Source organism: Hyla sarda, unplaced genomic scaffold, assembly GCF_029499605.1.
Source record: "Hyla sarda isolate aHylSar1 unplaced genomic scaffold, aHylSar1.hap1 scaffold_2827, whole genome shotgun sequence".
Classification (NCBI taxonomy): domain Eukaryota; kingdom Metazoa; phylum Chordata; class Amphibia; order Anura; family Hylidae; genus Hyla; species Hyla sarda.
In genome coordinates, this window is record NW_026609532.1 from 1 (window position 1) to 18,060 (window position 18,060).

General features: G+C 55.2%; 19 non-coding genes and 1 pseudogene across 19 annotated transcripts; all 20 read right to left on the minus strand.

Moving 5' to 3' along the window:
• Positions 1-373: 373 nt before the first annotated feature.
• LOC130326262 (U1 spliceosomal RNA) lies at positions 374-537 on the minus strand. The gene has a single exon (XR_008870908.1). It is a non-coding gene; the product is annotated as a U1 spliceosomal RNA (small nuclear RNA).
• A 742-nt stretch (positions 538-1,279) lies between these two features.
• LOC130326274 (U1 spliceosomal RNA) lies at positions 1,280-1,443 on the minus strand. Its single transcript, XR_008870919.1, has one exon. It is a non-coding gene; the product is annotated as a U1 spliceosomal RNA (small nuclear RNA).
• A 742-nt stretch (positions 1,444-2,185) lies between these two features.
• Positions 2,186-2,349, minus strand: LOC130326286 (U1 spliceosomal RNA). Its single transcript, XR_008870930.1, has one exon. It is a non-coding gene; the product is annotated as a U1 spliceosomal RNA (small nuclear RNA).
• Positions 2,350-3,097: 748 nt separating this feature from the next.
• Positions 3,098-3,261, minus strand: LOC130326296 (U1 spliceosomal RNA). Its single transcript, XR_008870938.1, has one exon. It is a non-coding gene; the product is annotated as a U1 spliceosomal RNA (small nuclear RNA).
• A 746-nt stretch (positions 3,262-4,007) lies between these two features.
• LOC130326297 (U1 spliceosomal RNA) lies at positions 4,008-4,171 on the minus strand. The gene has a single exon (XR_008870939.1). It is a non-coding gene; the product is annotated as a U1 spliceosomal RNA (small nuclear RNA).
• Positions 4,172-4,921: 750 nt separating this feature from the next.
• Positions 4,922-5,085, minus strand: LOC130326263 (U1 spliceosomal RNA). The gene has a single exon (XR_008870909.1). It is a non-coding gene; the product is annotated as a U1 spliceosomal RNA (small nuclear RNA).
• Positions 5,086-5,834: 749 nt separating this feature from the next.
• On the minus strand, positions 5,835-5,998 carry LOC130326264 (U1 spliceosomal RNA). Its single transcript, XR_008870910.1, has one exon. It is a non-coding gene; the product is annotated as a U1 spliceosomal RNA (small nuclear RNA).
• A 744-nt stretch (positions 5,999-6,742) lies between these two features.
• LOC130326265 (U1 spliceosomal RNA) lies at positions 6,743-6,906 on the minus strand. The gene has a single exon (XR_008870911.1). It is a non-coding gene; the product is annotated as a U1 spliceosomal RNA (small nuclear RNA).
• Positions 6,907-7,652: 746 nt separating this feature from the next.
• Positions 7,653-7,816, minus strand: LOC130326266 (U1 spliceosomal RNA). The gene has a single exon (XR_008870912.1). It is a non-coding gene; the product is annotated as a U1 spliceosomal RNA (small nuclear RNA).
• A 749-nt stretch (positions 7,817-8,565) lies between these two features.
• LOC130326267 (U1 spliceosomal RNA) lies at positions 8,566-8,729 on the minus strand. Its single transcript, XR_008870913.1, has one exon. It is a non-coding gene; the product is annotated as a U1 spliceosomal RNA (small nuclear RNA).
• Positions 8,730-9,478: 749 nt separating this feature from the next.
• Positions 9,479-9,642, minus strand: LOC130326269 (U1 spliceosomal RNA). The gene has a single exon (XR_008870914.1). It is a non-coding gene; the product is annotated as a U1 spliceosomal RNA (small nuclear RNA).
• A 748-nt stretch (positions 9,643-10,390) lies between these two features.
• On the minus strand, positions 10,391-10,554 carry LOC130326270 (U1 spliceosomal RNA). Its single transcript, XR_008870915.1, has one exon. It is a non-coding gene; the product is annotated as a U1 spliceosomal RNA (small nuclear RNA).
• A 750-nt stretch (positions 10,555-11,304) lies between these two features.
• Positions 11,305-11,468, minus strand: LOC130326271 (U1 spliceosomal RNA). The gene has a single exon (XR_008870916.1). It is a non-coding gene; the product is annotated as a U1 spliceosomal RNA (small nuclear RNA).
• A 748-nt stretch (positions 11,469-12,216) lies between these two features.
• LOC130326272 (U1 spliceosomal RNA) lies at positions 12,217-12,380 on the minus strand. The gene has a single exon (XR_008870917.1). It is a non-coding gene; the product is annotated as a U1 spliceosomal RNA (small nuclear RNA).
• A 750-nt stretch (positions 12,381-13,130) lies between these two features.
• On the minus strand, positions 13,131-13,294 carry LOC130326273 (U1 spliceosomal RNA). The gene has a single exon (XR_008870918.1). It is a non-coding gene; the product is annotated as a U1 spliceosomal RNA (small nuclear RNA).
• A 741-nt stretch (positions 13,295-14,035) lies between these two features.
• LOC130326275 (U1 spliceosomal RNA) lies at positions 14,036-14,199 on the minus strand. Its single transcript, XR_008870920.1, has one exon. It is a non-coding gene; the product is annotated as a U1 spliceosomal RNA (small nuclear RNA).
• Positions 14,200-14,948: 749 nt separating this feature from the next.
• LOC130326276 (U1 spliceosomal RNA) lies at positions 14,949-15,112 on the minus strand. The gene has a single exon (XR_008870921.1). It is a non-coding gene; the product is annotated as a U1 spliceosomal RNA (small nuclear RNA).
• A 747-nt stretch (positions 15,113-15,859) lies between these two features.
• Positions 15,860-16,023, minus strand: LOC130326277 (U1 spliceosomal RNA). Its single transcript, XR_008870922.1, has one exon. It is a non-coding gene; the product is annotated as a U1 spliceosomal RNA (small nuclear RNA).
• Positions 16,024-16,767: 744 nt separating this feature from the next.
• LOC130326295 (U1 spliceosomal RNA) lies at positions 16,768-16,948 on the minus strand (annotated as a pseudogene).
• A 752-nt stretch (positions 16,949-17,700) lies between these two features.
• Positions 17,701-17,864, minus strand: LOC130326278 (U1 spliceosomal RNA). Its single transcript, XR_008870923.1, has one exon. It is a non-coding gene; the product is annotated as a U1 spliceosomal RNA (small nuclear RNA).
• Positions 17,865-18,060: the final 196 nt, after the last annotated feature.

An 18,060-nucleotide genomic window follows, 5' to 3' on the forward strand; every position in this document is an offset into this window, starting at 1 on the left:
GAAAGGCATACACACACACACACACACACACACACACACACACACACACACACACACAACACAACACAACACAACACAACACAACTTCAAGAAAATAAATGGACCGGCCGGGATGGATGGCACTGCAGATTGACCACAAGGGGGAGACGCAGGCCCATGGATGAATGAAAGCAAAGCACCCGCACACACTCGATTCTCGCACGGAGGCTCAACCATCGCACCCCACGGTGTGCTCAGCCCTGAAGATCACCCAAACACAGCAGGAAAACTCGACTGATAAAATGTGGAGGAGGAGAAGAAGATGGAGCAGGCGCACCACTTCTGCAGCCACCCAGGGCACAACAGACGAGCACTATTTTTGACCAGAGGAAATCAGGGGAAAGCGCGAACGCAGTCCCCCACTACCACAAATTATGCAGTCGAGTTTCCCGCATTTGGGGAAATCGCAGGGGTCAGCACACCCGGAGTGCAATGGATGAGCCTCACCCTGGGAGAACCACCTTAGTGATCATGGTATCTCCCCTGCCAGGTAAGTATGAGTTGTTCGGCGCCTAGCCGGAGAGGCGCCCCTCGGACGCAGACCACCTCCATTGGTGCGATTTCGGCTCCTTTCCCTCATGGTTTTGGTTTGGGGGAGGGGGGCCAGTACAGTTGCAGAACATACAGATACAAGTGGAGAAGGGTGGAGACCCTGACCCACCCCCCGCGACTAAGGCGTCCCAAGGGTCCGGATTCACTTTGCGGCGTGCATCACAACACTGCAAAGACGCCACAGACAGACACAAAACTGGATATTTGCATGGATGGGCGGTGCGGTGCAGCCGCTCGCTCACAGTCTCAACATTGCCACGCCTACAAGGAGGAAGGCTCAGGGCTGCATACGGAGGAAAGGAGGTTAGGAAGTCAAGCTGAAAGGCATACACACACACACACACACACACACACACACACACACACACACACAACACAACACAACACAACACAACACAACTTCAAGAAAATAAATGGACCGGCCGGGATGGATGGCACTGCAGATTGACCACAAGGGGGAGACGCAGGCCCATGGATGAATGAAAGCAAAGCACCCGCACACACTCGATTCTCGCACGGAGGCTCAACCATCGCACCCCACGGTGTGCTCAGCCCTGAAGATCACCCAAACACAGCAGGAAAACTCGACTGATAAAATGTGGAGGAGGAGAAGAAGATGGAGCAGGCGCACCACTTCTGCAGCCACCCAGGGCACAACAGACGAGCACTATTTTTGACCAGAGGAAATCAGGGGAAAGCGCGAACGCAGTCCCCCACTACCACAAATTATGCAGTCGAGTTTCCCGCATTTGGGGAAATCGCAGGGGTCAGCACACCCGGAGTGCAATGGATGAGCCTCACCCTGGGAGAACCACCTTAGTGATCATGGTATCTCCCCTGCCAGGTAAGTATGAGTTGTTCGGCGCCTAGCCGGAGAGGCGCCCCTCGGACGCAGACCACCTCCATTGGTGCGATTTCGGCTCCTTTCCCTCATGGTTTTGGTTTGGGGGAGGGGGGCCAGTACAGTTGCAGAACATACAGATACAAGTGGAGAAGGGTGGAGACCCTGACCCACCCCCCGCGACTAAGGCGTCCCAAGGGTCCGGATTCACTTTGCGGCGTGCATCACAACACTGCAAAGACGCCACAGACAGACACAAAACTGGATATTTGCATGGATGGGCGGTGCGGTGCAGCCGCTCGCTCACAGTCTCAACATTGCCACGCCTACAAGGAGGAAGGCTCAGGGCTGCATACGGAGGAAAGGAGGTTAGGAAGTCAAGCTGAAAGGCATACACACACACACACACACACACACACACACACACACACACACACAACACAACACAACACAACACAACACAACTTCAAGAAAATAAATGGACCGGCCGGGATGGATGGCACTGCAGATTGACCACAAGGGGGAGACGCAGGCCCATGGATGAATGAAAGCAAAGCACCCGCACACACTCGATTCTCGCACGGAGGCTCAACCATCGCACCCCACGGTGTGCTCAGCCCTGAAGATCACCCAAACACAGCAGGAAAACTCGACTGATAAAATGTGGAGGAGGAGAAGAAGATGGAGCAGGCGCACCACTTCTGCAGCCACCCAGGGCACAACAGACGAGCACTATTTTTGACCAGAGGAAATCAGGGGAAAGCGCGAACGCAGTCCCCCACTACCACAAATTATGCAGTCGAGTTTCCCGCATTTGGGGAAATCGCAGGGGTCAGCACACCCGGAGTGCAATGGATGAGCCTCACCCTGGGAGAACCACCTTAGTGATCATGGTATCTCCCCTGCCAGGTAAGTATGAGTTGTTCGGCGCCTAGCCGGAGAGGCGCCCCTCGGACGCAGACCACCTCCATTGGTGCGATTTCGGCTCCTTTCCCTCATGGTTTTGGTTTGGGGGAGGGGGGCCAGTACAGTTGCAGAACATACAGATACAAGTGGAGAAGGGTGGAGACCCTGACCCACCCCCCGCGACTAAGGCGTCCCAAGGGTCCGGATTCACTTTGCGGCGTGCATCACAACACTGCAAAGACGCCACAGACAGACACAAAACTGGATATTTGCATGGATGGGCGGTGCGGTGCAGCCGCTCGCTCACAGTCTCAACATTGCCACGCCTACAAGGAGGAAGGCTCAGGGCTGCATACGGAGGAAAGGAGGTTAGGAAGTCAAGCTGAAAGGCATACACACACACACACACACACACACACACACACACACACACACACACACACAACACAACACAACACAACACAACACAACTTCAAGAAAATAAATGGACCGGCCGGGATGGATGGCACTGCAGATTGACCACAAGGGGGAGACGCAGGCCCATGGATGAATGAAAGCAAAGCACCCGCACACACTCGATTCTCGCACGGAGGCTCAACCATCGCACCCCACGGTGTGCTCAGCCCTGAAGATCACCCAAACACAGCAGGAAAACTCGACTGATAAAATGTGGAGGAGGAGAAGAAGATGGAGCAGGCGCACCACTTCTGCAGCCACCCAGGGCACAACAGACGAGCACTATTTTTGACCAGAGGAAATCAGGGGAAAGCGCGAACGCAGTCCCCCACTACCACAAATTATGCAGTCGAGTTTCCCGCATTTGGGGAAATCGCAGGGGTCAGCACACCCGGAGTGCAATGGATGAGCCTCACCCTGGGAGAACCACCTTAGTGATCATGGTATCTCCCCTGCCAGGTAAGTATGAGTTGTTCGGCGCCTAGCCGGAGAGGCGCCCCTCGGACGCAGACCACCTCCATTGGTGCGATTTCGGCTCCTTTCCCTCATGGTTTTGGTTTGGGGGAGGGGGGCCAGTACAGTTGCAGAACATACAGATACAAGTGGAGAAGGGTGGAGACCCTGACCCACCCCCCGCGACTAAGGCGTCCCAAGGGTCCGGATTCACTTTGCGGCGTGCATCACAACACTGCAAAGACGCCACAGACAGACACAAAACTGGATATTTGCATGGATGGGCGGTGCGGTGCAGCCGCTCGCTCACAGTCTCAACATTGCCACGCCTACAAGGAGGAAGGCTCAGGGCTGCATACGGAGGAAAGGAGGTTAGGAAGTCAAGCTGAAAGGCATACACACACACACACACACACACACACACACACACACACACACACACACAACACAACACAACACAACACAACACAACTTCAAGAAAATAAATGGACCGGCCGGGATGGATGGCACTGCAGATTGACCACAAGGGGGAGACGCAGGCCCATGGATGAATGAAAGCAAAGCACCCGCACACACTCGATTCTCGCACGGAGGCTCAACCATCGCACCCCACGGTGTGCTCAGCCCTGAAGATCACCCAAACACAGCAGGAAAACTCGACTGATAAAATGTGGAGGAGGAGAAGAAGATGGAGCAGGCGCACCACTTCTGCAGCCACCCAGGGCACAACAGACGAGCACTATTTTTGACCAGAGGAAATCAGGGGAAAGCGCGAACGCAGTCCCCCACTACCACAAATTATGCAGTCGAGTTTCCCGCATTTGGGGAAATCGCAGGGGTCAGCACACCCGGAGTGCAATGGATGAGCCTCACCCTGGGAGAACCACCTTAGTGATCATGGTATCTCCCCTGCCAGGTAAGTATGAGTTGTTCGGCGCCTAGCCGGAGAGGCGCCCCTCGGACGCAGACCACCTCCATTGGTGCGATTTCGGCTCCTTTCCCTCATGGTTTTGGTTTGGGGGAGGGGGGCCAGTACAGTTGCAGAACATACAGATACAAGTGGAGAAGGGTGGAGACCCTGACCCACCCCCCGCGACTAAGGCGTCCCAAGGGTCCGGATTCACTTTGCGGCGTGCATCACAACACTGCAAAGACGCCACAGACAGACACAAAACTGGATATTTGCATGGATGGGCGGTGCGGTGCAGCCGCTCGCTCACAGTCTCAACATTGCCACGCCTACAAGGAGGAAGGCTCAGGGCTGCATACGGAGGAAAGGAGGTTAGGAAGTCAAGCTGAAAGGCATACACACACACACACACACACACACACACACACACACACACACACACACACACAACACAACACAACACAACACAACACAACTTCAAGAAAATAAATGGACCGGCCGGGATGGATGGCACTGCAGATTGACCACAAGGGGGAGACGCAGGCCCATGGATGAATGAAAGCAAAGCACCCGCACACACTCGATTCTCGCACGGAGGCTCAACCATCGCACCCCACGGTGTGCTCAGCCCTGAAGATCACCCAAACACAGCAGGAAAACTCGACTGATAAAATGTGGAGGAGGAGAAGAAGATGGAGCAGGCGCACCACTTCTGCAGCCACCCAGGGCACAACAGACGAGCACTATTTTTGACCAGAGGAAATCAGGGGAAAGCGCGAACGCAGTCCCCCACTACCACAAATTATGCAGTCGAGTTTCCCGCATTTGGGGAAATCGCAGGGGTCAGCACACCCGGAGTGCAATGGATGAGCCTCACCCTGGGAGAACCACCTTAGTGATCATGGTATCTCCCCTGCCAGGTAAGTATGAGTTGTTCGGCGCCTAGCCGGAGAGGCGCCCCTCGGACGCAGACCACCTCCATTGGTGCGATTTCGGCTCCTTTCCCTCATGGTTTTGGTTTGGGGGAGGGGGGCCAGTACAGTTGCAGAACATACAGATACAAGTGGAGAAGGGTGGAGACCCTGACCCACCCCCCGCGACTAAGGCGTCCCAAGGGTCCGGATTCACTTTGCGGCGTGCATCACAACACTGCAAAGACGCCACAGACAGACACAAAACTGGATATTTGCATGGATGGGCGGTGCGGTGCAGCCGCTCGCTCACAGTCTCAACATTGCCACGCCTACAAGGAGGAAGGCTCAGGGCTGCATACGGAGGAAAGGAGGTTAGGAAGTCAAGCTGAAAGGCATACACACACACACACACACACACACACACACACACACACACACACACAACACAACACAACACAACACAACACAACACAACTTCAAGAAAATAAATGGACCGGCCGGGATGGATGGCACTGCAGATTGACCACAAGGGGGAGACGCAGGCCCATGGATGAATGAAAGCAAAGCACCCGCACACACTCGATTCTCGCACGGAGGCTCAACCATCGCACCCCACGGTGTGCTCAGCCCTGAAGATCACCCAAACACAGCAGGAAAACTCGACTGATAAAATGTGGAGGAGGAGAAGAAGATGGAGCAGGCGCACCACTTCTGCAGCCACCCAGGGCACAACAGACGAGCACTATTTTTGACCAGAGGAAATCAGGGGAAAGCGCGAACGCAGTCCCCCACTACCACAAATTATGCAGTCGAGTTTCCCGCATTTGGGGAAATCGCAGGGGTCAGCACACCCGGAGTGCAATGGATGAGCCTCACCCTGGGAGAACCACCTTAGTGATCATGGTATCTCCCCTGCCAGGTAAGTATGAGTTGTTCGGCGCCTAGCCGGAGAGGCGCCCCTCGGACGCAGACCACCTCCATTGGTGCGATTTCGGCTCCTTTCCCTCATGGTTTTGGTTTGGGGGAGGGGGGCCAGTACAGTTGCAGAACATACAGATACAAGTGGAGAAGGGTGGAGACCCTGACCCACCCCCCGCGACTAAGGCGTCCCAAGGGTCCGGATTCACTTTGCGGCGTGCATCACAACACTGCAAAGACGCCACAGACAGACACAAAACTGGATATTTGCATGGATGGGCGGTGCGGTGCAGCCGCTCGCTCACAGTCTCAACATTGCCACGCCTACAAGGAGGAAGGCTCAGGGCTGCATACGGAGGAAAGGAGGTTAGGAAGTCAAGCTGAAAGGCATACACACACACACACACACACACACACACACACACACACACACACACAACACAACACAACACAACACAACACAACTTCAAGAAAATAAATGGACCGGCCGGGATGGATGGCACTGCAGATTGACCACAAGGGGGAGACGCAGGCCCATGGATGAATGAAAGCAAAGCACCCGCACACACTCGATTCTCGCACGGAGGCTCAACCATCGCACCCCACGGTGTGCTCAGCCCTGAAGATCACCCAAACACAGCAGGAAAACTCGACTGATAAAATGTGGAGGAGGAGAAGAAGATGGAGCAGGCGCACCACTTCTGCAGCCACCCAGGGCACAACAGACGAGCACTATTTTTGACCAGAGGAAATCAGGGGAAAGCGCGAACGCAGTCCCCCACTACCACAAATTATGCAGTCGAGTTTCCCGCATTTGGGGAAATCGCAGGGGTCAGCACACCCGGAGTGCAATGGATGAGCCTCACCCTGGGAGAACCACCTTAGTGATCATGGTATCTCCCCTGCCAGGTAAGTATGAGTTGTTCGGCGCCTAGCCGGAGAGGCGCCCCTCGGACGCAGACCACCTCCATTGGTGCGATTTCGGCTCCTTTCCCTCATGGTTTTGGTTTGGGGGAGGGGGGCCAGTACAGTTGCAGAACATACAGATACAAGTGGAGAAGGGTGGAGACCCTGACCCACCCCCCGCGACTAAGGCGTCCCAAGGGTCCGGATTCACTTTGCGGCGTGCATCACAACACTGCAAAGACGCCACAGACAGACACAAAACTGGATATTTGCATGGATGGGCGGTGCGGTGCAGCCGCTCGCTCACAGTCTCAACATTGCCACGCCTACAAGGAGGAAGGCTCAGGGCTGCATACGGAGGAAAGGAGGTTAGGAAGTCAAGCTGAAAGGCATACACACACACACACACACACACACACACACACACACACACACACACACAACACAACACAACACAACACAACACAACTTCAAGAAAATAAATGGACCGGCCGGGATGGATGGCACTGCAGATTGACCACAAGGGGGAGACGCAGGCCCATGGATGAATGAAAGCAAAGCACCCGCACACACTCGATTCTCGCACGGAGGCTCAACCATCGCACCCCACGGTGTGCTCAGCCCTGAAGATCACCCAAACACAGCAGGAAAACTCGACTGATAAAATGTGGAGGAGGAGAAGAAGATGGAGCAGGCGCACCACTTCTGCAGCCACCCAGGGCACAACAGACGAGCACTATTTTTGACCAGAGGAAATCAGGGGAAAGCGCGAACGCAGTCCCCCACTACCACAAATTATGCAGTCGAGTTTCCCGCATTTGGGGAAATCGCAGGGGTCAGCACACCCGGAGTGCAATGGATGAGCCTCACCCTGGGAGAACCACCTTAGTGATCATGGTATCTCCCCTGCCAGGTAAGTATGAGTTGTTCGGCGCCTAGCCGGAGAGGCGCCCCTCGGACGCAGACCACCTCCATTGGTGCGATTTCGGCTCCTTTCCCTCATGGTTTTGGTTTGGGGGAGGGGGGCCAGTACAGTTGCAGAACATACAGATACAAGTGGAGAAGGGTGGAGACCCTGACCCACCCCCCGCGACTAAGGCGTCCCAAGGGTCCGGATTCACTTTGCGGCGTGCATCACAACACTGCAAAGACGCCACAGACAGACACAAAACTGGATATTTGCATGGATGGGCGGTGCGGTGCAGCCGCTCGCTCACAGTCTCAACATTGCCACGCCTACAAGGAGGAAGGCTCAGGGCTGCATACGGAGGAAAGGAGGTTAGGAAGTCAAGCTGAAAGGCATACACACACACACACACACACACACACACACACACACACACACACACAACACAACACAACACAACACAACACAACACAACTTCAAGAAAATAAATGGACCGGCCGGGATGGATGGCACTGCAGATTGACCACAAGGGGGAGACGCAGGCCCATGGATGAATGAAAGCAAAGCACCCGCACACACTCGATTCTCGCACGGAGGCTCAACCATCGCACCCCACGGTGTGCTCAGCCCTGAAGATCACCCAAACACAGCAGGAAAACTCGACTGATAAAATGTGGAGGAGGAGAAGAAGATGGAGCAGGCGCACCACTTCTGCAGCCACCCAGGGCACAACAGACGAGCACTATTTTTGACCAGAGGAAATCAGGGGAAAGCGCGAACGCAGTCCCCCACTACCACAAATTATGCAGTCGAGTTTCCCGCATTTGGGGAAATCGCAGGGGTCAGCACACCCGGAGTGCAATGGATGAGCCTCACCCTGGGAGAACCACCTTAGTGATCATGGTATCTCCCCTGCCAGGTAAGTATGAGTTGTTCGGCGCCTAGCCGGAGAGGCGCCCCTCGGACGCAGACCACCTCCATTGGTGCGATTTCGGCTCCTTTCCCTCATGGTTTTGGTTTGGGGGAGGGGGGCCAGTACAGTTGCAGAACATACAGATACAAGTGGAGAAGGGTGGAGACCCTGACCCACCCCCCGCGACTAAGGCGTCCCAAGGGTCCGGATTCACTTTGCGGCGTGCATCACAACACTGCAAAGACGCCACAGACAGACACAAAACTGGATATTTGCATGGATGGGCGGTGCGGTGCAGCCGCTCGCTCACAGTCTCAACATTGCCACGCCTACAAGGAGGAAGGCTCAGGGCTGCATACGGAGGAAAGGAGGTTAGGAAGTCAAGCTGAAAGGCATACACACACACACACACACACACACACACACACACACACAACACACACACACAACACAACACAACACAACACAACACAACTTCAAGAAAATAAATGGACCGGCCGGGATGGATGGCACTGCAGATTGACCACAAGGGGGAGACGCAGGCCCATGGATGAATGAAAGCAAAGCACCCGCACACACTCGATTCTCGCACGGAGGCTCAACCATCGCACCCCACGGTGTGCTCAGCCCTGAAGATCACCCAAACACAGCAGGAAAACTCGACTGATAAAATGTGGAGGAGGAGAAGAAGATGGAGCAGGCGCACCACTTCTGCAGCCACCCAGGGCACAACAGACGAGCACTATTTTTGACCAGAGGAAATCAGGGGAAAGCGCGAACGCAGTCCCCCACTACCACAAATTATGCAGTCGAGTTTCCCGCATTTGGGGAAATCGCAGGGGTCAGCACACCCGGAGTGCAATGGATGAGCCTCACCCTGGGAGAACCACCTTAGTGATCATGGTATCTCCCCTGCCAGGTAAGTATGAGTTGTTCGGCGCCTAGCCGGAGAGGCGCCCCTCGGACGCAGACCACCTCCATTGGTGCGATTTCGGCTCCTTTCCCTCATGGTTTTGGTTTGGGGGAGGGGGGCCAGTACAGTTGCAGAACATACAGATACAAGTGGAGAAGGGTGGAGACCCTGACCCACCCCCCGCGACTAAGGCGTCCCAAGGGTCCGGATTCACTTTGCGGCGTGCATCACAACACTGCAAAGACGCCACAGACAGACACAAAACTGGATATTTGCATGGATGGGCGGTGCGGTGCAGCCGCTCGCTCACAGTCTCAACATTGCCACGCCTACAAGGAGGAAGGCTCAGGGCTGCATACGGAGGAAAGGAGGTTAGGAAGTCAAGCTGAAAGGCATACACACACACACACACACACACACACACACACACACACACAACACAACACAACACAACACAACACAACACAACACAACTTCAAGAAAATAAATGGACCGGCCGGGATGGATGGCACTGCAGATTGACCACAAGGGGGAGACGCAGGCCCATGGATGAATGAAAGCAAAGCACCCGCACACACTCGATTCTCGCACGGAGGCTCAACCATCGCACCCCACGGTGTGCTCAGCCCTGAAGATCACCCAAACACAGCAGGAAAACTCGACTGATAAAATGTGGAGGAGGAGAAGAAGATGGAGCAGGCGCACCACTTCTGCAGCCACCCAGGGCACAACAGACGAGCACTATTTTTGACCAGAGGAAATCAGGGGAAAGCGCGAACGCAGTCCCCCACTACCACAAATTATGCAGTCGAGTTTCCCGCATTTGGGGAAATCGCAGGGGTCAGCACACCCGGAGTGCAATGGATGAGCCTCACCCTGGGAGAACCACCTTAGTGATCATGGTATCTCCCCTGCCAGGTAAGTATGAGTTGTTCGGCGCCTAGCCGGAGAGGCGCCCCTCGGACGCAGACCACCTCCATTGGTGCGATTTCGGCTCCTTTCCCTCATGGTTTTGGTTTGGGGGAGGGGGGCCAGTACAGTTGCAGAACATACAGATACAAGTGGAGAAGGGTGGAGACCCTGACCCACCCCCCGCGACTAAGGCGTCCCAAGGGTCCGGATTCACTTTGCGGCGTGCATCACAACACTGCAAAGACGCCACAGACAGACACAAAACTGGATATTTGCATGGATGGGCGGTGCGGTGCAGCCGCTCGCTCACAGTCTCAACATTGCCACGCCTACAAGGAGGAAGGCTCAGGGCTGCATACGGAGGAAAGGAGGTTAGGAAGTCAAGCTGAAAGGCATACACACACACACACACACACACACACACACACACACACACACACACACACACAACACAACACAACACAACACAACACAACTTCAAGAAAATAAATGGACCGGCCGGGATGGATGGCACTGCAGATTGACCACAAGGGGGAGACGCAGGCCCATGGATGAATGAAAGCAAAGCACCCGCACACACTCGATTCTCGCACGGAGGCTCAACCATCGCACCCCACGGTGTGCTCAGCCCTGAAGATCACCCAAACACAGCAGGAAAACTCGACTGATAAAATGTGGAGGAGGAGAAGAAGATGGAGCAGGCGCACCACTTCTGCAGCCACCCAGGGCACAACAGACGAGCACTATTTTTGACCAGAGGAAATCAGGGGAAAGCGCGAACGCAGTCCCCCACTACCACAAATTATGCAGTCGAGTTTCCCGCATTTGGGGAAATCGCAGGGGTCAGCACACCCGGAGTGCAATGGATGAGCCTCACCCTGGGAGAACCACCTTAGTGATCATGGTATCTCCCCTGCCAGGTAAGTATGAGTTGTTCGGCGCCTAGCCGGAGAGGCGCCCCTCGGACGCAGACCACCTCCATTGGTGCGATTTCGGCTCCTTTCCCTCATGGTTTTGGTTTGGGGGAGGGGGGCCAGTACAGTTGCAGAACATACAGATACAAGTGGAGAAGGGTGGAGACCCTGACCCACCCCCCGCGACTAAGGCGTCCCAAGGGTCCGGATTCACTTTGCGGCGTGCATCACAACACTGCAAAGACGCCACAGACAGACACAAAACTGGATATTTGCATGGATGGGCGGTGCGGTGCAGCCGCTCGCTCACAGTCTCAACATTGCCACGCCTACAAGGAGGAAGGCTCAGGGCTGCATACGGAGGAAAGGAGGTTAGGAAGTCAAGCTGAAAGGCATACACACACACACACACACACACACACACACACACACACACACACACACACAACACAACACAACACAACACAACACAACTTCAAGAAAATAAATGGACCGGCCGGGATGGATGGCACTGCAGATTGACCACAAGGGGGAGACGCAGGCCCATGGATGAATGAAAGCAAAGCACCCGCACACACTCGATTCTCGCACGGAGGCTCAACCATCGCACCCCACGGTGTGCTCAGCCCTGAAGATCACCCAAACACAGCAGGAAAACTCGACTGATAAAATGTGGAGGAGGAGAAGAAGATGGAGCAGGCGCACCACTTCTGCAGCCACCCAGGGCACAACAGACGAGCACTATTTTTGACCAGAGGAAATCAGGGGAAAGCGCGAACGCAGTCCCCCACTACCACAAATTATGCAGTCGAGTTTCCCGCATTTGGGGAAATCGCAGGGGTCAGCACACCCGGAGTGCAATGGATGAGCCTCACCCTGGGAGAACCACCTTAGTGATCATGGTATCTCCCCTGCCAGGTAAGTATGAGTTGTTCGTGCGCCTAGCCGGAGAGGCGCCCCTCGGACGCAGACCACCTCCATTGGTGCGATTTCGGCTCCTTTCCCTCATGGTTTTGGTTTGGGGGAGGGGGGCCAGTACAGTTGCAGAACATACAGATACAAGTGGAGAAGGGTGGAGACCCTGACCCACCCCCCGCGACTAAGGCGTCCCAAGGGTCCGGATTCACTTTGCGGCGTGCATCACAACACTGCAAAGACGCCACAGACAGACACAAAACTGGATATTTGCATGGATGGGCGGTGCGGTGCAGCCGCTCGCTCACAGTCTCAACATTGCCACGCCTACAAGGAGGAAGGCTCAGGGCTGCATACGGAGGAAAGGAGGTTAGGAAGTCAAGCTGAAAGGCATACACACACACACACACACACACACACACACACACACACACACACACACAACACAACACAACACAACACAACACAACTTCAAGAAAATAAATGGACCGGCCGGGATGGATGGCACTGCAGATTGACCACAAGGGGGGGGAGACGCAGGCCCATGGATGAATGAAAGCAAAGCACCCGCACACACTCGATTCTCGCACGGAGGCTCAACCATCGCACCCCACGGTGTGCTCAGCCCTGAAGATCACCCAAACACAGCAGGAAAACTCGACTGATAAAATGTGGAGGAGGAGAAGAAGATGGAGCAGGCGCACCACTTCTGCAGCCACCCAGGGCACAACAGACGAGCACTATTTTTGACCAGAGGAAATCAGGGGAAAGCGCGAACGCAGTCCCCCACTACCACAAATTATGCAGTCGAGTTTCCCGCATTTGGGGAAATCGCAGGGGTCAGCACACCCGGAGTGCAATGGATGAGCCTCACCCTGGGAGAACCACCTTAGTGATCATGGTATCTCCCCTGCCAGGTAAGTATGAGTTGTTCGGCGCCTAGCCGGAGAGGCGCCCCTCGGACGCAGACCACCTCCATTGGTGCGATTTCGGCTCCTTTCCCTCATGGTTTTGGTTTGGGGGAGGGGGGCCAGTACAGTTGCAGAACATACAGATACAAGTGGAGAAGGGTGGAGACCCTGACCCACCCCCCGCGACTAAGGCGTCCCAAGGGTCCGGATTCACTTTGCGGCGTGCATCACAACACTGCAAAGACGCCACAGACAGACACAAAACTGGATATTTGCATGGATGGGCGGTGCGGTGCAGCCGCTCGCTCACAGTCTCAACATTGCCACGCCTACAAGGAGGAAGGCTCAGGGCTGCATACGGAGGAAAGGAGGTTAGGAAGTCAAGCTGAAAGGCATACACACACACACACACACACACACACACACACACACACACACACACACAACACAACACAACACAACACAACTTCAAGAAAATAAATGGACCGGCCGGGATGGATGGCACTGCAGATTGACCACAAGGGGGAGACGCAGGCCCATGGATGAATGAAAGCAAAGCACCCGCACACACTCGATTCTCGCACGGAGGCTCAACCATCGCACCCCACGGTGTGCTCAGCCCTGAAGATCACCCAAACACAGCAGGAAAACTCGACTGATAAAATGTGGAGGAGGAGAAGAAGATGGAGCAGGCGCACCACTTCTGCAGCCACCCAGGGCACAACAGACGAGCACTATTTTTGACCAGAGGAAATCAGGGGAAAGCGCGAACGCAGTCCCCCACTACCACAAATTATGCAGTCGAGTTTCCCGCATTTGGGGAAATCGCAGGGGTCAGCACACCCGGAGTGCAATGGATGAGCCTCACCCTGGGAGAACCACCTTAGTGATCATGGTATCTCCCCTGCCAGGTAAGTATGAGTTGTTCGGCGCCTAGCCGGAGAGGCGCCCCTCGGACGCAGACCACCTCCATTGGTGCGATTTCGGCTCCTTTCCCTCATGGTTTTGGTTTGGGGGAGGGGGGCCAGTACAGTTGCAGAACATACAGATACAAGTGGAGAAGGGTGGAGACCCTGACCCACCCCCCGCGACTAAGGCGTCCCAAGGGTCCGGATTCACTTTGCGGCGTGCATCACAACACTGCAAAGACGCCACAGACAGACACAAAACTGGATATTTGCATGGATGGGCGGTGCGGTGCAGCCGCTCGCTCACAGTCTCAACATTGCCACGCCTACAAGGAGGAAGGCTCAGGGCTGCATACGGAGGAAAGGAGGTTAGGAAGTCAAGCTGAAAGGCATACACACACACACACACACACACACACACACACACACACACACACACAACACAACACAACACAACACAACACAACACAACTTCAAGAAAATAAATGGACCGGCCGGGATGGATGGCACTGCAGATTGACCACAAGGGGGAGACGCAGGCCCATGGATGAATGAAAGCAAAGCACCCGCACACACTCGATTCTCGCACGGAGGCTCAACCATCGCACCCCACGGTGTGCTCAGCCCTGAAGATCACCCAAACACAGCAGGAAAACTCGACTGATAAAATGTGGAGGAGGAGAAGAAGATGGAGCAGGCGCACCACTTCTGCAGCCACCCAGGGCACAACAGACGAGCACTATTTTTGACCAGAGGAAATCAGGGGAAAGCGCGAACGCAGTCCCCCACTACCACAAATTATGCAGTCGAGTTTCCCGCATTTGGGGAAATCGCAGGGGTCAGCACACCCGGAGTGCAATGGATGAGCCTCACCCTGGGAGAACCACCTTAGTGATCATGGTATCTCCCCTGCCAGGTAAGTATGAGTTGTTCGGCGCCTAGCCGGAGAGGCGCCCCTCGGACGCAGACCACCTCCATTGGTGCGATTTCGGCTCCTTTCCCTCATGGTTTTGGTTTGGGGGAGGGGGGCCAGTACAGTTGCAGAACATACAGATACAAGTGGAGAAGGGTGGAGACCCTGACCCACCCCCCGCGACTAAGGCGTCCCAAGGGTCCGGATTCACTTTGCGGCGTGCATCACAACACTGCAAAGACGCCACAGACAGACACAAAACTGGATATTTGCATGGATGGGCGGTGCGGTGCAGCCGCTCGCTCACAGTCTCAACATTGCCACGCCTACAAGGAGGAAGGCTCAGGGCTGCATACGGAGGAAAGGAGGTTAGGAAGTCAAGCTGAAAGGCATACACACACACACACACACACACACACACACACACACACACACACACACACACACAACACAACACAACACAACACAACTTCAAGAAAATAAATGGACCGGCCGGGATGGATGGCACTGCAGATTGACCACAAGGGGGAGACGCAGGCCCATGGATGAATGAAAGCAAAGCACCCGCACACACTCGATTCTCGCACGGAGGCTCAACCATCGCACCCCACGGTGTGCTCAGCCCTGAAGATCACCCAAACACAGCAGGAAAACTCGACTGATAAAATGTGGAGGAGGAGAAGAAGATGGAGCAGGCGCACCACTTCTGCAGCCACCCAGGGCACAACAGACGAGCACTATTTTTGACCAGAGGAAATCAGGGGAAAGCGCGAACGCAGTCCCCCACTACCACAAATTATGCAGTCGAGTTTCCCGCATTTGGGGAAATCGCAGGGGTCAGCACACCCGGAGTGCAATGGATGAGCCTCACCCTGGGAGAACCACCTTAGTGATCATGGTATCTCCCCTGCCAGGTAAGTATGAGTTGTTCGGCGCCTAGCCGGAGAGGCGCCCCTCGGACGCAGACCACCTCCATTGGTGCGATTTCGGCTCCTTTCCCTCATGGTTTTGGTTTGGGGGAGGGGGGCCAGTACAGTTGCAGAACATACAGATACAAGTGGAGAAGGGTGGAGACCCTGACCCACCCCCCGCGACTAAGGCGTCCCAAGGGTCCGGATTCACTTTGCGGCGTGCATCACAACACTGCAAAGACGCCACAGACAGACACAAAACTGGATATTTGCATGGATGGGCGGTGCGGTGCAGCCGCTCGCTCACAGTCTCAACATTGCCACGCCTACAAGGAGGAAGGCTCAGGGCTGCATACGGAGGAAAGGAGGTTAGGAAGTCAAGCTGAAAGGCATACACACACACACACACACACACACACACACACACACACACACACACAACACAACACAACACAACACAACACAACTTCAAGAAAATAAATGGACCGGCCGGGATGGATGGCACTGCAGATTGACCACAAGGGGGAGACGCAGGCCCATGGATGAATGAAAGCAAAGCACCCGCACACACTCGATTCTCGCACGGAGGCTCAACCATCGCACCCCACGGTGTGCTCAGCCCTGAAGATCACCCAAACACAGCAGGAAAACTCGACTGATAAAATGTGGAGGAGGAGAAGAAGATGGAGCAGGCGCACCACTTCTGCAGCCACCCAGGGCACAACAGACGAGCACTATTTTTGACCAGAGGAAATCAGGGGAAAGCGCGAACGCAGTCCCCCACTACCCGCAGTCCCCCACTACCACAAATTATGCAGTCGAGTTTCCCGCATTTGGGGAAATCGCAGGGGTCAGCACACCCGGAGTGCAATGGATGAGCCTCACCCTGGGAGAACCACCTTAGTGATCATGGTATCTCCCCTGCCAGGTAAGTATGAGTTGTTCGGCGCCTAGCCGGAGAGGCGCCCCTCGGACGCAGACCACCTCCATTGGTGCGATTTCGGCTCCTTTCCCTCATGGTTTTGGTTTGGGGGAGGGGGGCCAGTACAGTTGCAGAACATACAGATACAAGTGGAGAAGGGTGGAGACCCTGACCCACCCCCCGCGACTAAGGCGTCCCAAGGGTCCGGATTCACTTTGCGGCGTGCATCACAACACTGCAAAGACGCCACAGACAGACACAAAACTGGATATTTGCATGGATGGGCGGTGCGGTGCAGCCGCTCGCTCACAGTCTCAACATTGCCACGCCTACAAGGAGGAAGGCTCAGGGCTGCATACGGAGGAAAGGAGGTTAGGAAGTCAAGCTGAAAGGCATACACACACACACACACACACACACACACACACACACACACACACAACACAACACAACACAACACAACACAACACAACACAACTTCAAGAAAATAAATGGACCGGCCGGGATGGATGGCACTGCAGATTGACCACAAGGGGGAGACGCAGGCCCATGGATGAATGAAAGCAAAGCACCCGCACACACTCGATTCTCGCACGGAGGCTCAACCATCGCACCCCACGGTGTGCTCAGCCCTGAAGATCACCCAAACACAGCAGGAAAACTCGACTGATAAAATGTGGAGGAGGAGAAGAAGATGGAGCAGGCGCACCACTTCTGCAGCCACCCAGGGCACAACAGACGAGCACTATTTTTGACCAGAGGAAATCAGGGGAAAGCGCGAACGCAGTCCCCCACTACCACAAATTATGCAGTCGAGTTTCCCGCATTTGGGGAAATCGCAGGGGTCAGCACACCCGGAGTGCAATGGATGAGCCTCACCCTGGGAGAACCACCTTAGTGATCATGGTATCTCCCCTGCCAGGTAAGTATGAGTTGTTCGGCGCCTAGCCGGAGAGGCGCCCCTCGGACGCAGACCACCTCCATTGGTGCGATTTCGGCTCCTTTCCCTCATGGTTTTGGTTTGGGGGAGGGGGGCCAGTACAGTTGCAGAACATACAGATACAAGTGGAGAAGGGTGGAGACCCTGACCCACCCCCCGCGACTAAGGCGTCCCAAGGGTCCGGAT